We start from the raw sequence: 14,107 nt of genomic DNA, 5'->3' as shown, positions 1-14,107 counted from the left end.
AATTCAATCAAGCTGCAGTGGCTGTTCAGAGTGTGCACAATAATAGAAAATCTCTCCTTTCTTTTGAATAGTCTGACCGGGCTGCCTGTTTACAGCAGCACCAGGCAAACATAACAGGCACTTTAACTGTACTTTAACTTACACTTTCTCACCAGATACTAGGATATTGTTGAGGTTTTGATGGTGATCAGACCTCATGGCAACAAAGCATCGGTGTGATATGAGGTTCTAAAAGTCGACTAAACCTCGCATCAAAATATGCCTCTTGTAATTGTCCTCCACAACAACACATATGTGCAAGAGAACATAATTTGTCAGCCTCTGCAAAAACCTTTTACCAATGACATATTTTGTTGTCTGGCAACACCATCGTTCAGGTTTGGTAAGGTTTAGGGACAAAAAGAAATATGTAAGGGTTAAGGATCAGGCGTGGTCATGGCTTCGGTTAAAATCCCGTGTTCATTAAAATTAGAAGAACATTGTTTTAGTAGTTACAATAATAATCAATGTCTTGGTTGAAACCAACAAATATGAGTAGTGAACATAGAGCAAACCATGGTCTCCTTTGACAAACTCCAAGGTTTTATTGACCCATTCGACTTCCTCTACATGCAAACTTTGAGGCTCTCCAGCATGAGGCACAGGAAGATTCCTGTAATAATCCACATACCTAGAACTGCTTCATTCTCCTCACAGCTTTGTCCTCCAAAGAATGAGTGACTACAAGATAAATCAATCTGGCATCACTGGGAACCTTCAACTCTCTGTACCCCTTCAACTTCCTCCATCACTCTCACCACTACCACTCTTTCACACGATTCAATGAGGTCCCTTCCTTTATGGAGCACGGGAGGTTAAAAGCAAAAGAGTCATAGTGTGTATCCCCCTGACAGACTCATCTTGATAGAGTAGCTTTACCTTGGTTTACCCTTTGTTTTCCCCCTCAGGCCATATGCCATTGGGAGGATCTATCTTACATCCAGAGCAGCCATCCCCACCAATCTGCAGACAACAGAGGTTCGCAAAAGGTAAAATATAAAAATATTTTCAGAGGCAGCGATGCAAGGCCACTGGAATTAGGGTGCTAATGTAGCGTTGCCCATAAGTGCAAAATGGCATTGAGGCAGCGTTGCCATTAAGGCTCATTTACCACTCTTAATGGCACAGACACCTTGTTTAATAGCATGAATTACAGGTCATAAAGGGCGATGAAGCACAGAGAGCCACATAGGCTGGGATAGGGATAGAGGGAGTGAGCTAGAGGTAGGGATTGGCCTGAGGAGAGAAAAGAGATACGAGGGCAGAAGAAATATGGCGAAGGGAAATATAAATGATAGAAGGGGAAACTTGACAAGGGAGAAGGAAATGAGGGATAAGAGATGAGGAGGGAAAGTGAGAGAAAAGACAATTTGGTGTAGGTCAGTGCATGTCAACAACCCGTACACCGCGATCAAGAAGTTAATGCCATGGTCACAGAAATGCTCTAAGCTTGAGTCAATTTGTTTTTAAGCAATTCTCTTCACATATGAATGGAAAGTTTTTTCCAGACTCTTAAATAGACAGAAAACTTTTGATGTCCAATTTGTCAACTCTCCTGCTTTTGGAATAAAGCCTGATAGTTTGGACAATGTCAGACTTTCCTCTGCACTTTTTTTGTTACATTTATATATATATTTCATGCAGAAATCTTGAATATACTACTGATTATCCTCAAAAGATCAAACGGCCAGAACTAATACATTTCAAATACATTGGATAGTTTCATGTTTCAAAATGAAACATTCGTCAACCTGCTGCATGTGACCTTGATTTACTGCCTTGTGTTTTGAATATTAGTAAAAAAAACACAGAATGCGAAGAAAACTGAAGATGAGTGTTATTAGATTATGCAACAAATTACAATGCAAGAGCAAATAGTAAACATCTGTGTTGTCAGTACTCTTCTAATTGTGTTTCAAACTTTTAATTGCATGTTCTGGTTTTAAATTTGTTCCCAGTGCCAGTTTTGAATTGAAGAAAAGAGAAAATAAGTTGATGGAACTCATTTTAGTCCTCTTGGTATTATCTTAGAAAATGTGACTGTGTTATCCTTAAATTGTGTCCCAATGCGTTTCTGCGAGAAAATAGAGTGTAAATTACTTTGTGAAGTTTTTCACATTTCCCCACTGGCTGACGATTATGCTGTGTTGAGGAATTCAGAGAGGATCACTGACGTCGTTGATCGAAATCTTAGACATGTCTGCTCCCTCTTCCTCCTATACTTTTAACATTCTCTCTCTCTCCGAGGCGCTGATGGATTTTTTTTTTAAGTACAAGCAATTTCATACAGAGAAATGAAACTCGAGTTCAGGTTTGCTAGACTCAAATGTTGTTTAGCTCAGTTTGGGGTAGGTGCAGGCAGTGATGTACAACACACAATGGCATTAACCATTGCCGGAGAGGTGACAGATGCAACACTTCTTCTTGGATGGAACCTGCATCCAAATCTGTGATCACACACAAGCTTGAGCACATGGAGACCCTCAAACATGCCTTACCCCTCACACAGTTCGTTTCTCAACCCCCAGGCTCTGTGCCACTTAGCTCACACCAGAGGATATTAATTTCATCCATGGCGCAGTGGGAAATCATAGACACTACTATTATTCACTTGTCATGCCTTAATGTTAACCCCATGCTGGGATCATTACGGATTCATCATGTTATCCGGGGCATGGACAGACTTTTTACCACCTGTCGATGAACTTGGAATCTAATAACTGCTGTTATCCAAGGTATTCGGCCGGGTCTAGTCAGACAGTGATGGATTAGATGTGTTGGTGCACCAGAGGGTGGTGGAGTAGAGACTGAGGTGAGGGACTTTGGTAGAATGGTGTGATGGACCTTTCATCCTGCTACAAGTCATCAGGGTAACCACAGGTTTGGCTCAAGGTCGAGCTCAGTTTTATATGGAATTAATTTTATAGTTTAAATTCAATAACTCATTTGGGTTATTATTATTATTATTATTATTATTGTGCCAGCAATTTTAATACATTTCCAAATCATCAGTTTTAATCCCACATCTGGCGGCCTTTCATTCAAATAGACTGCAAACACATGTATACGCACAGCTGCACTGCTTCTATTACATCTCATCGGCTTTGAGAAGATTATGAGATGTACATACGACTCAGACTCATCAGACTAATAGACAAACATAGAAAGTTAGGAATAGTATCAGGAAACATCGTTCGCCAGCTCACACTGATTAAACTGTGCCATCCATTAAAAACAGCTTCAGTTAGGATACAATTGTTGAGAGGCAAAGTCGGCCCATCAATATATGTTCACAAATTCTATTTTATTTGCAGTGGAAGTATTTGGAAGCATATTTCAATGCCCTCAGGATAATTTACACTTAAAAAGTTGCTTAACTCTGCAGGATGTACAAATGAGGACGAGAAAGTTTCTAGTCCCGAAGAGAGCTGCACAACAAAGAGGTAAGAAGGCAAAATCTTAACTCCTCAACACAAGTACCGTAATAGGACACAAGGTTTATATTCTAGATGTCAAATTAGAAAAATATGAATCAGCATGCAAGTAGATACAAATGTGGGTGTTTGTTTGTGACAGAATCATGTTTTATCACAAATTCTCATCTCGGTTATGACTCCATTTCTCAGATTATTCCTTGGAGGCAGTAGGCGTACTCTTTCAAAAAAGAAATAATAAATGCTTGATGTAATATTAAAGTTTGTTTGACGTCTTCTCCTAGCATAGTTGTGATTCAGGGGCATCATCGTTTTTAAATTATATCACATCATTTTAATAGTTTTTCTGACAGAGGAAACTTTCTAAAGTTAACTGATCATCAAACTAAGAAACGGACATTGGGAAATCAAGTGTATTGGGGATATTTCACAGGTCTTTCGGCTCCATACGTTTGTATATTTTGGGTTTGCACTCAACTATTATCTCATAAATAGCATAACCTCCGACAAAGTACAAACATAAAACATAAGACTTATGCTAACATCTCTGAGAGGCTGGACTCAGTGACCACAGTGGTGCTTTGGAATAAATGCTAATATAGACATGCAAACTTGATCACAATGACAGTGCCAACATCATAATGCTTATCATGTTGACAACTTAGTTCAACATGTAAGCATGCTAACATTTACAAGTGAACACAAAACAGTGCAGATAAGGCTGATGGGCATGTCATGCAGGTGTGTGCCTTTTTCCATTTCTAAAAACAGACCCATTTTGCTGTTTCAGAGAATCATACCAAAGTATGATTATGCCTACGGTCAATTTAGTGAAGCTGGGGGCAAATCCACAATGCCCTGCTGCTGGCTGCAGAGAATTAACTGTAACTAACCGTGTGATAGTTCCAATTTAATTAGTTGAGAGAAAATGTGCTGGGGTGTGTGTCGATGCATTTAGATGTAGAGTTTTGGATAGGATTCTTTAAGCATGCCCCCGGACACACCCATGGACAAAGGTGTAGACAAACAGACCGACAGACACACACAAGCCACAGTGTGTTGAAGTGGACCGCAGCTGTCATTTGCTTAGCATATTGCGTTTGAAGTACCTAACCGCAGCTCAGAATTGCTGTTCTTCAAAAAAAGAGCCCGGCACCGAGCAGCATTCATGAGATGCGAGAAATGAACCCTGAGGAGCGACTGTCATTGCATTATGCTGACGCCTTCAACAAAACACGGCGGAAAAAAACACTCACTAACTGGACCCCCACAGTGTCACACATTTTTGTGATGGATAACAGCAGACTCTCGCAATCTGTTCTCTCACCTCCCCTCTCGAGAAAGAGGGGAGATCAAATGAGTTAATCCCGGCGCAAAACTTCCCCCCCCCACTTTTAGCGTGTTCAGCACAAAGAGCTGATCAATGCTGTTAGATAGCTCGTCCTATACCGTAAGCCCTGGCACCGCTTCACATCGGATGAAAGAAACAATGATTTGCTGGGAATCAGCATTTAGCCATCTACACAACCTTGGGACAGCAGTGGACCTGTAACTATAAGATCTCACTATCAACAATCTGCCACTGGTAAAAGCAGGAGCAAAATTGTATGCAGTGATTAAATTAGATAAAATATCCTTATTTTTTTAAATGCATAAATATCGCATCAACAATTGCACTTCACTGGTATTTCCCTTCAACGCCGTCCCTGCAAGGTGGTCACCAAATATGTTTTGCTTCTAAATGAGGAACAACAAAGTATTCAGCTGTTCTAGAGTGATTATGAACCAGTGCTCCATATATTTCATACATGTGGATGATGAAGTTTTGGATCAGTATCTCTGTTTTGGTGACGAGACAACAGATGAAGTAACACAGGTCACTGACGGTCTTGCTCCAGGCCACAGCTGTCAAATTCAGCTCTCTTTAGGAATACAAAGAACATACTAACTGGTAGTACAATTACAATTCCTCGCATTGGATCGCGCTTATGGCGACAAATTGCAAGAGGCCGTGTGTAATGTCGAGAGATAGATGAGAAGATAGTTTGAATGAAACATGAAAGGAAAGTATGTGTGTGTGTGTGTGTGTGTGTGTGTGGGGGGGGGGGGGGGGTAGTATCAAGTTCTCCCTCTCCCAAGCAGGGCATATTATAATCAGCTCAGAGCCTGGGGATTGAGGGAGTGAACAACATGAGCAGAGGCAGAGCTGGTGGGCTCAGATTTGCCTGGAAGGAAAACAATGTGTTCGTTGTGTTAGATATGTAGAATAATAAATGAGCTATAAACCTTCCCAACCTGTGTCATTATCTTATTTCCTTTCTAATAAATTCAACTCCGAGAGTTGTGTGTATGGGTAGCTATGTGTGTGTGTCTCAGTACACACTGACATTGTGCAAATCTCTGTGTGTGAGAGAGAGAGAGAGTGAGAGAGACAGAAGCAAGATATAATGGCTAAGACAGGGAGTCTAGTTAAATGCCTCGGCCTTGGGAAGGAGCCTGCAGGAATCACTGGGCTGTCAACCTGCCAGGACCCCAGGGACCAGCCGGTGCCCGGGAGGCTTCACTCACAAGCTACACGGAGAAGGTGTTTGATGATATTCCTCTATTATGAGCTACAGTCAACTTCCTGTTTGTAGAAATAGGGTAGTAAGGATTTCAGAGATGGCTATTCAAAAGTGAAAGGGACATAAATCAGGAATATATTTGTGCTAAATTCTGTTACATAGATGCAATGTTTCAGTGTTGTGTTTTGTTAATACATAAGTGGGTACTCACACTAGGCCCAGTTGCTTATTGTCCAGAGCAACAGAGGCGTGGTTGTAGTCAGATCTCCCTGGTCTTTATTGACTGATATTATTTAGTTTCTGGTATCAGTTAGGAAACTGAACGATCCCCTCCACACATTTTTAAGACACTTACACATAACTTGTCTGTTGTATGCCTCTGACCAACATGTCAAGCTTCAGGAAATATACCCACAATGTCCCCGTCTGTTTGTGAGTTATGGCCAGAGAAGTTTTTGTGACATATCATGTTCACAAGGATGGTATGGCCACGAGGCCACAGTGACCTTGACCACAATCTAGTCAGTTCATCCTTTAGTCAAGTCAAGGTTTGTGCCAAATTTTAAGAAATTCCCCCAAGGTATTACTGAGATATCGGGTTCACGGGAATGGGACACATGGCTGGATAGACGTACAGACGAACACCTGCGAAACCTAATGGCTCCGGCGCTGGCTGTCGGTGGTGTTGAGGCATAAAAAGTTAATTTACCTTCAATAATAATAAAAATAATAATAATAATAATAATATTGTATATTGAATTTATAAAGCGCTTTTCAGTTACCCAAAGCTAAACTGCATGGACAAATCTTAAACTTTGATATAAGTTGAGAAACTTCCTCCAAATTTTTAATGTAGGAAGACTTTTAAGCCACAATAAATACACTAATTGCTGTGAATTATGCTTTATTATATAATAATAAATCACTTTATTGTATTATAAAACAAACAAAGCAAAAATTGCCATGCAGCTTATGTCTGACTCTTGTATATCTTCCAGTGGCCACAGCAGCATGGGACGGCATGGCTGCATGTTGTCTTACCTACCCATCTTGGTCTGTGTCGACATTGTTGTTCATCTCTATTCAAATATATAGTTGCAGTTTTGTCAAGATTTCCTTCATTCTTACCCAAACCATCTCTATTCTTGCAGCTACTCTGTGCTGATGTATTGAGTCTCTTTGGCGAACAGCTGAACGACAGAATTGGTAAGAGCGAACCAATACATTCATCTCATTAATAGAAACATTCAGTTACTCCAAGAGAGTTTATGACGGTGGTAAAAAGACAAATGGTGTGCGAACGACTCCGTTGTAATGTGTCCTTATGTTCATCAGAAGTCTCTCATTATTTCCCATCATGAAAACTGTGATTACACACGACTATCAGGAGCAAATCCAGCATATGCTTTTGTCTGCTGTTGAAATGCACCAGTCTGTCTCTCAGCAGAGACCAAATATTAATCTGACACACATCACAACCAATCGGTGATATAAAGAATGTGATCCCAGCCTCCAATAACCAATTTCACTGAAACACACATACAGCCTGTACTGCATACATATAATGGTGGCATATACTATCTCTGCATCTAAGCGAAAACTACCTGGGGACCTTCATCCGCTGCCTCATATATCACCTAGATAATAAAATACCATAGCCATTCTGTTGCCTGACAATGTCAACAACAAATGTGTGTCTTCCTGTATCCAATTATTAATAATGTGGGGTCTATTACAAGAGGATAAAGCATCTGATTCTTATCATGGGATAGCGATCAATCAGGAAATATATTAAATCACTATCTCGTCTTTTTCCTTCAAGCAAGGATCGTCCTATGTGTAGCTCGGAGGTAGAGAACGAGAAAGGTGGAGGATAAATAGATAACTTTGCTGACCTTGGACCAGTAATCCTATAGATACAGTATAAGCATGACTGGTGCTGCTGCCCACCCGCCGATTTGCAAAGTTGAAGAATCCAGTTGAATAATGCAAGCAGAAGTCATCTTGACTGAAAAAACAAACAAACGAAAAACCACACAAAATATATATTTGCTTTAGCCCTGAGGGTACATTTTGTGCGTTTTGTCATTTCAGTACAGGTGCTGAGAGACGAAATCATGCGAACTCAGTTCGTGTTTCTTATCTTTCTCAAAATAATGAGAAGGATTTGAGAATTATATCGCAATTCACCATACATCTTTAATCATTATATGACCTTACAGTCAGCTTTTCTTCACTACTTTGAAGAGATTAAATTGATATGGGAAAGAGCTTGGGTGTAACATTAAGATCAGGGCAGTCAGTATTTACTCTCCAACCACAGTTTTTTTCCTTTTTCTTTCTCCCTCTCCTTCTACTTCTTCTCATTATCATTGATCGTTTTCTAAATTTATATATCATTTTTAGAATATTTTAGTTGAATTATAGTTAGGGGAAACGCTTCTTAATTTTTTTGAATATCATCCCCACCACCCCCTGGTCAATCATTTATCAGTGTGTCTTAGCATGTGTGGGTGTGTGTCTCCGAGCTTATCTACAGTGTGCGTGTCATTTTGCAGCAGATGGGTATAGATATGAATACAGTAGGAATAGGCAGAGCTGGCATGAATGGGTACATTTATCTGGTGTGTGTGTGTGTACGACTGCAGAGACAGAGAGGGGGAAAGTCCCGCTATACAATTACACAGTGATACTATCAGGTTCAGTAGGGTGTAATAAAATATAGTACGCAGACAGCCTTATCAGAGCGTCATGGTAATTAAACACAGTAGAACATCATAGGGGCTGTGGAGTGAAGGGAACAATCGAGGGAAACACAGTGGATGGAGGAGACATATTACAGTGTATTAACAAAAAATGCTTTCCCAGTAAACCATCTGGCAAAGGCTCTTTACTGAAACCTCCTCCAGCATGATTGGGAAAGGATTATAATTGTTTCGTGGGTTTTAGTTTAATATATGTGCCATATGATGTAGATACATGTTAGAAAACAATGTAACTCTTCAACTCTTTAATCTAATAAATTCAGCAATATATTCCTGCTACTTTTAATACTTTGTTGTTCTGGATTACCCAGCCAAAGTATTATTGTCTTATTTCAGTCACCATAGGTGCATGTGTGTTCATATCACCTGGAGAGTAAATTCTTCCACAGTAAAGCCCATTTTAGAGATGATGGGTTAGTGTCAACTGAAACATTAAGGGGCTTTTAGTTTGAAGTAATTACAGAAAGTGAGTATTTCATTCTACTTAATTCAAACAGGTCTTCTTCTTAAAATATGACCAATTGAATGAAAAAAACTCAATTTGTTGAAGAAAGCGGGGCGAATAAATCCATGATATAAATCTGTAGATGTATCAGCTCTAACAGTCTATTGGTTCGTTATTATTTAGAGTCAGTGAAAAGATGTCAAAAACTCAAAGTCTCAAAGTCAAATTTGACCTAAAATGTTTTTCGTGTGTGACAAACACTTGATCCTTTAAGAACAACTGATCCACCACACTGTGGCTGGTGAGTCATTCAATTTGCCTTTGTCACATTACACTCTACAGACATTTTGGGCTCAGAACAAAGAACGGTGCGCCACATTTCCCAGCTCATATTTTTAAAGCAACGCAATCAATAGAGTCATACAAGAATGTGTGTAAGTTGTTCAGACGTAAGACACTTACAAGCCTTGTACCGTCTCCAAGGAACTTCGAAATGGGAAAGAGAAATTGGAGAATTTATCTCACTTTGCCCGGTCATTTCCTGAACATTCACCTTGGACACGGAGCCACTGGCCACAGCTTTGAAATCATGTCGTCAGAGCCTGAGGGGCAGACGACAACCTCCTGCAAGGTCAAACAATGAAGTATACTGTATATTCTCCGTTTCACCGAGATGAGAAACCTGAGGAGGGTAGTTAATCCAAGACCCGAGCGATGTCCCCCCTGACCTTGTGCCGCCGCCCATGAGACCTGCCTTGTTAGCATGCATCACAGAGACGTTCTACGGTCACAGACTCTTGAGACCCTACGACAACGTACAAGGTAAACAGCATTCCTACAGTGAGGTGGGACTAATGAGGCGCGACAAGCCATTGATCTGCGGCTGAGCAAAACATCAATTTTACCTCATGGGGGAGATAGAGCACAAGTCACATGGGTCTTCGTTTTTTAAGCCAATCACTGGGGGTATTTATAATTTTGGCCTTTGATATGAGGAAGCTATAATGGTGCCACTGTGAAACAATGGACTCTAGCCGCGAGTAGACAGATGCAGAACCATGCAGATTGGACAAAATTCATCAGAATACTCACTGTTTGCAAATGTTTGTCTGCCATTTTGTGTGTCAGTTTGTCTCAAAGGTGGTTGAGTCTTTGCAGGGGATGAATGTTTGGGCGTGTTGGTAATAGTCGGTTTTAGCGAAGATCAAAAAGTACATTGAGAGACATTTCTATCATATTTTGGTCCGTCGCTTCCCATGTGGTCATAGGTTTAATGCTGCAGTGGGTGTGGCGCACAGGAATGATGCTCCACCCCTTCTTTTCTCCAAGTGAGAATATTTGCAGTTCACTCCAATCATCATTATAGCCTATTTCATGTAGGAGAACCTATAAAAACGAATAGAATGGTCAAGACTGTCATATTAACATTTAACATCAGCTCGTGTATTTAGTAACATGCAGGAAAACAGTTTTCCGCCGGTAGCTGCCTGTAGCCTTTGAGTGGTATCGCCTAGCTAATGCAAACTCAAACTTAAAAACATCCATCTGTGATGCATTTGCAAATGAATATTACGAAGCCAACCTGTTAAACTTGGACAGCTTGTGCTGAATCCACAGCCTAATGAAACTGAAAGCTAGCTTAGCTATCTTTTCATGACCTTGACTGTTAGATGAGCTTGACCTGTGCTGCACTGCAGCTTTTTGAGTGCTGCATCATTTGCTCAGCATAAGTAAAAGAAATCACTCAAAACCAAAAAACTGCATTTGTTCTTCCCCTATATTACTTAATTCTACGGTAATTACAACATACATCTATGGTCTCGTCTAATGCTACCTTGAAAGATGCCTGACTCTAACATTCTCAACATAATGAAACTGCTTGTCAGTTATAGTTATGTTATGTGTGTTCCGATACTTATCCAAACAGCATTACACTTCTGCATGTGGCCATGAAAACAAATGCACTGGCCTGTGTCAAAAATGTTGTTTAACAGTTCAGGCTTCCTGTTCCTTAACACTCACTCTTTACCTCTTTATGTGGCTAGAGTGTCAAATAAATGTAATTAATCTCAGAAAGAGAAAAGGAAGCACAAGAAAAAGAGATATTAAGTATGTGAATTTGCCGCAAACGAATCATGTTTTACATATTCCACATGTGGACTTTTCTGTGTTCCAGTGGGTGCAACTGATTATTTCTCTTTGTTATATTCACTCCATCCTCTCTCTTCACTCTTATCTTGTTCTGCAGGAGTGCCCTAAAGTTTTTAAATAGAAAATGACAAATATGCCGCCTCTTTTAAGAAGCAGCAGTGAAGAGCTGACTGTGGAACAGTCCTTTCATTTAGTTTGTAAAAACCTGCAGACGTCTTTGATAGGAATTTTACAAAGTAGAGTCATCACCACGCTGCCTCCGAGACAAGGGGCCACTCGGAGTATTTGTCAAAGAGTTGTCATGGAAATATTTTTGTAACAGTCTGGTATTGTTGCCTATGGCTAAAAATGGGACTTGGTTAAAACAAGTAGCCTTATCGTCCCTGGCCATCTTGAAGCATCCAGGCAGCGTTGCTCGGGCTGAGAAAAGGGGCTTGATGTCTGCGTGTGTTGAACAGCATGAAAGAGCAGAAAAGTTGGCAGCTGTAACTTGAGTGGTACCTGATTTTTCCAAAAAATGCTAATAGAAGCAGCAGCAGCAGCAGCAGCTCAGGGAACATGCATTAAAGAGCTCCACGTGGTAACATCAGGATGTAGACACACACATTCACAAGATTAACATTAATGTTATATTAGCAGGGAAAGTCATATTTAAATGGTTAACTTGCAGCAGGCACGCTATATGAAAGCGCTAATCCCCGGAGGTTACTTTTTATCTTGCAATTCTTCCTTTCTCTCTATTCCCTTCCCTTAATCTCCTCTCCTCCCTATCTTTCTATTACCTAAATGAAGTGGAGACGACTGGATTTCCTCAATACGACTCTTGGTTGGCGAATGCACTTTGATTTTGAATACAAATGCCACCTTTCATGAATGCCTCTGCCAGGGATCATAATGAGGCCTTATTTTCCTATTCAACCTGCTAAAGGTCTTATGAATTCATTGCATGGAACGGGATAGCAGATTATGAGACGAGAAGAATATATCTATGTCTTCATGAAAGGAATGAATCTTATACAAAGAGCTTGACAGCTCTGCTCGGAATTTTCCACCCCTTATTGCTCTCTTAACATGCACAATGGGTATCACTGGTCTCAAGAGGGCAACAATTGACTTTCACCACTGGTATTGTCATCACTGAGATTTAACCCATAGGTCTTTTTCACGCACATGGACTCACATTTACACATTAGCCATTAAGTAGGACACCAGGCCCTCGATTCAAAAAGGGATGATGTTCTCATGCAGTCCTCACATGGATTTAACATCCCAAACATGTTGCTCTATCGCGGCTCTGCCTCAATACCTGACAATCCCCGAGAGCAGACGTCCTGTCTCCGGCACAGTGCATGAATCTGGAATCAGGGCACATGGTGAGAGACAAAGGCAAGCTCTCACCATCGCCACCATAACCTTGTTATCTTGAAGTCTTGTCAGATTTGAGGAGTGTTTTTAGATTTCTCTTTTATCCATATATTGTAGGTTTGAAGATCAGGAAAATAACTATGGGAACCTGGTCTCATATCATAATCTCATATCCCGATGCAGTCCTTTCATGAGCAAATAACTGTACATATTGTTACTCATACCTTTTCTCATTAGCGGGTGTTGCTGAACGGCATAAACAGTGCTGCAAGTGTCAGACATTCTCCGCTGTACTACAACCATGACATGAAGTGACTCCAGTATGAACATTTTTCAGCTTGCAGCTGTTTCTCCCCCCCCCCCCAATTATTTTATATACATAAATGTCAACCTTTGACAAATTCTCCTGTGTTGCAGAAGTTTGTTAGAGTAAATGTGAATGAAGCAGAGTGTGAAACCTGTGAGCAAAAAGATGAAACATACATGCGGTTTAACAAAGCTTGTAATGGAAGAAAACAAGCTACTGTCACATTATAAAGTCCCAGCTATAAATAGCCCGCATGATGTGCACACAGTCTCTACAGCAGGTCTCATATTATTTAGTATATTTACATTCTAGTCTTCATTAGTGGCTCGTCATGATTCCAGGCCACTTGTTTAGTGTCAGCCCCGCCGATTAATCAAATCAAGTCTGGGGGCATCCTGAACATGCTTTATTATCTTAATAATTAATCTGTTGTCTTTCGGCACCCACTCCTAATGGGCTGCCTGGTGGAAATTTATGCCTTTAATTAAAAGCCACCCATTGTTCAACAAGCCACCTACGACCTTCAAATCACCACCACCTTTAAAGAGAGCTATTAATGCTGGCTGATTTACACGGGGGGCAAAAACTTCATCTAAATTATCCGAAAAATACTTTCCAAGGCGATGGAGTGGGAATGAGAGACAAAGACGAGGAGGAAGAGCGCGAATGAATGATACAGAAAGAGACACCGACTGAGATTACAAAGGCATGGGGATGGCTGCGATAGATGCTCATCATTGTGGTCGACATTTTGTGAAATATCTTCACCAATGCACGAGCACACACACACACACACACACACACACACACACACACACACACACACACACACTGTACAGACTACGTTGGTACCGACTGCGCTGACAAAATGTCTTCCCATTTCCTTTTTGGTAACATCGAAAACACTGTGAATTGCTGCACGTGGGTTACTGTACATTTCTGAGTGGCCAAGGGGAAGACAGGAGCACGTGAAAACAAGACGAGCCAGAGACAAAGACAGGAAGACAATGAAAGAGACAGAAACTACATCATGTGCT

The 14,107-nt window shown here is 40.6% G+C and overlaps 1 long non-coding RNA gene across 2 annotated transcripts in view; it reads left to right on the top strand.

The window, feature by feature from the left end:
- LOC118288879 overlaps positions 1-14,107 on the top strand; it is a 149,697-nt gene that overhangs the window by 126,632 nt on the left and 8,958 nt on the right. The window contains exon 3 of one of the 2 annotated variants that reach the window (XR_007029885.1): positions 948-1,025. The exons of the other annotated variant lie outside the window; for it this stretch is intronic. This is a non-coding gene — a long non-coding RNA (uncharacterized LOC118288879). Of the gene's footprint in view, positions 1-947; positions 1,026-14,107 lie in introns of those variants that run through there. 2 annotated transcript variants of the gene reach the window in all.

Source organism: Scophthalmus maximus, chromosome 17 (genome assembly GCF_022379125.1).
Source record: "Scophthalmus maximus strain ysfricsl-2021 chromosome 17, ASM2237912v1, whole genome shotgun sequence".
In the NCBI taxonomy this organism is placed as follows: domain Eukaryota; kingdom Metazoa; phylum Chordata; class Actinopteri; order Pleuronectiformes; family Scophthalmidae; genus Scophthalmus; species Scophthalmus maximus.
The sequence above is the reverse complement of the archived record's forward strand: the minus strand, read 5'-3'. Positions and strand labels throughout refer to the sequence as shown.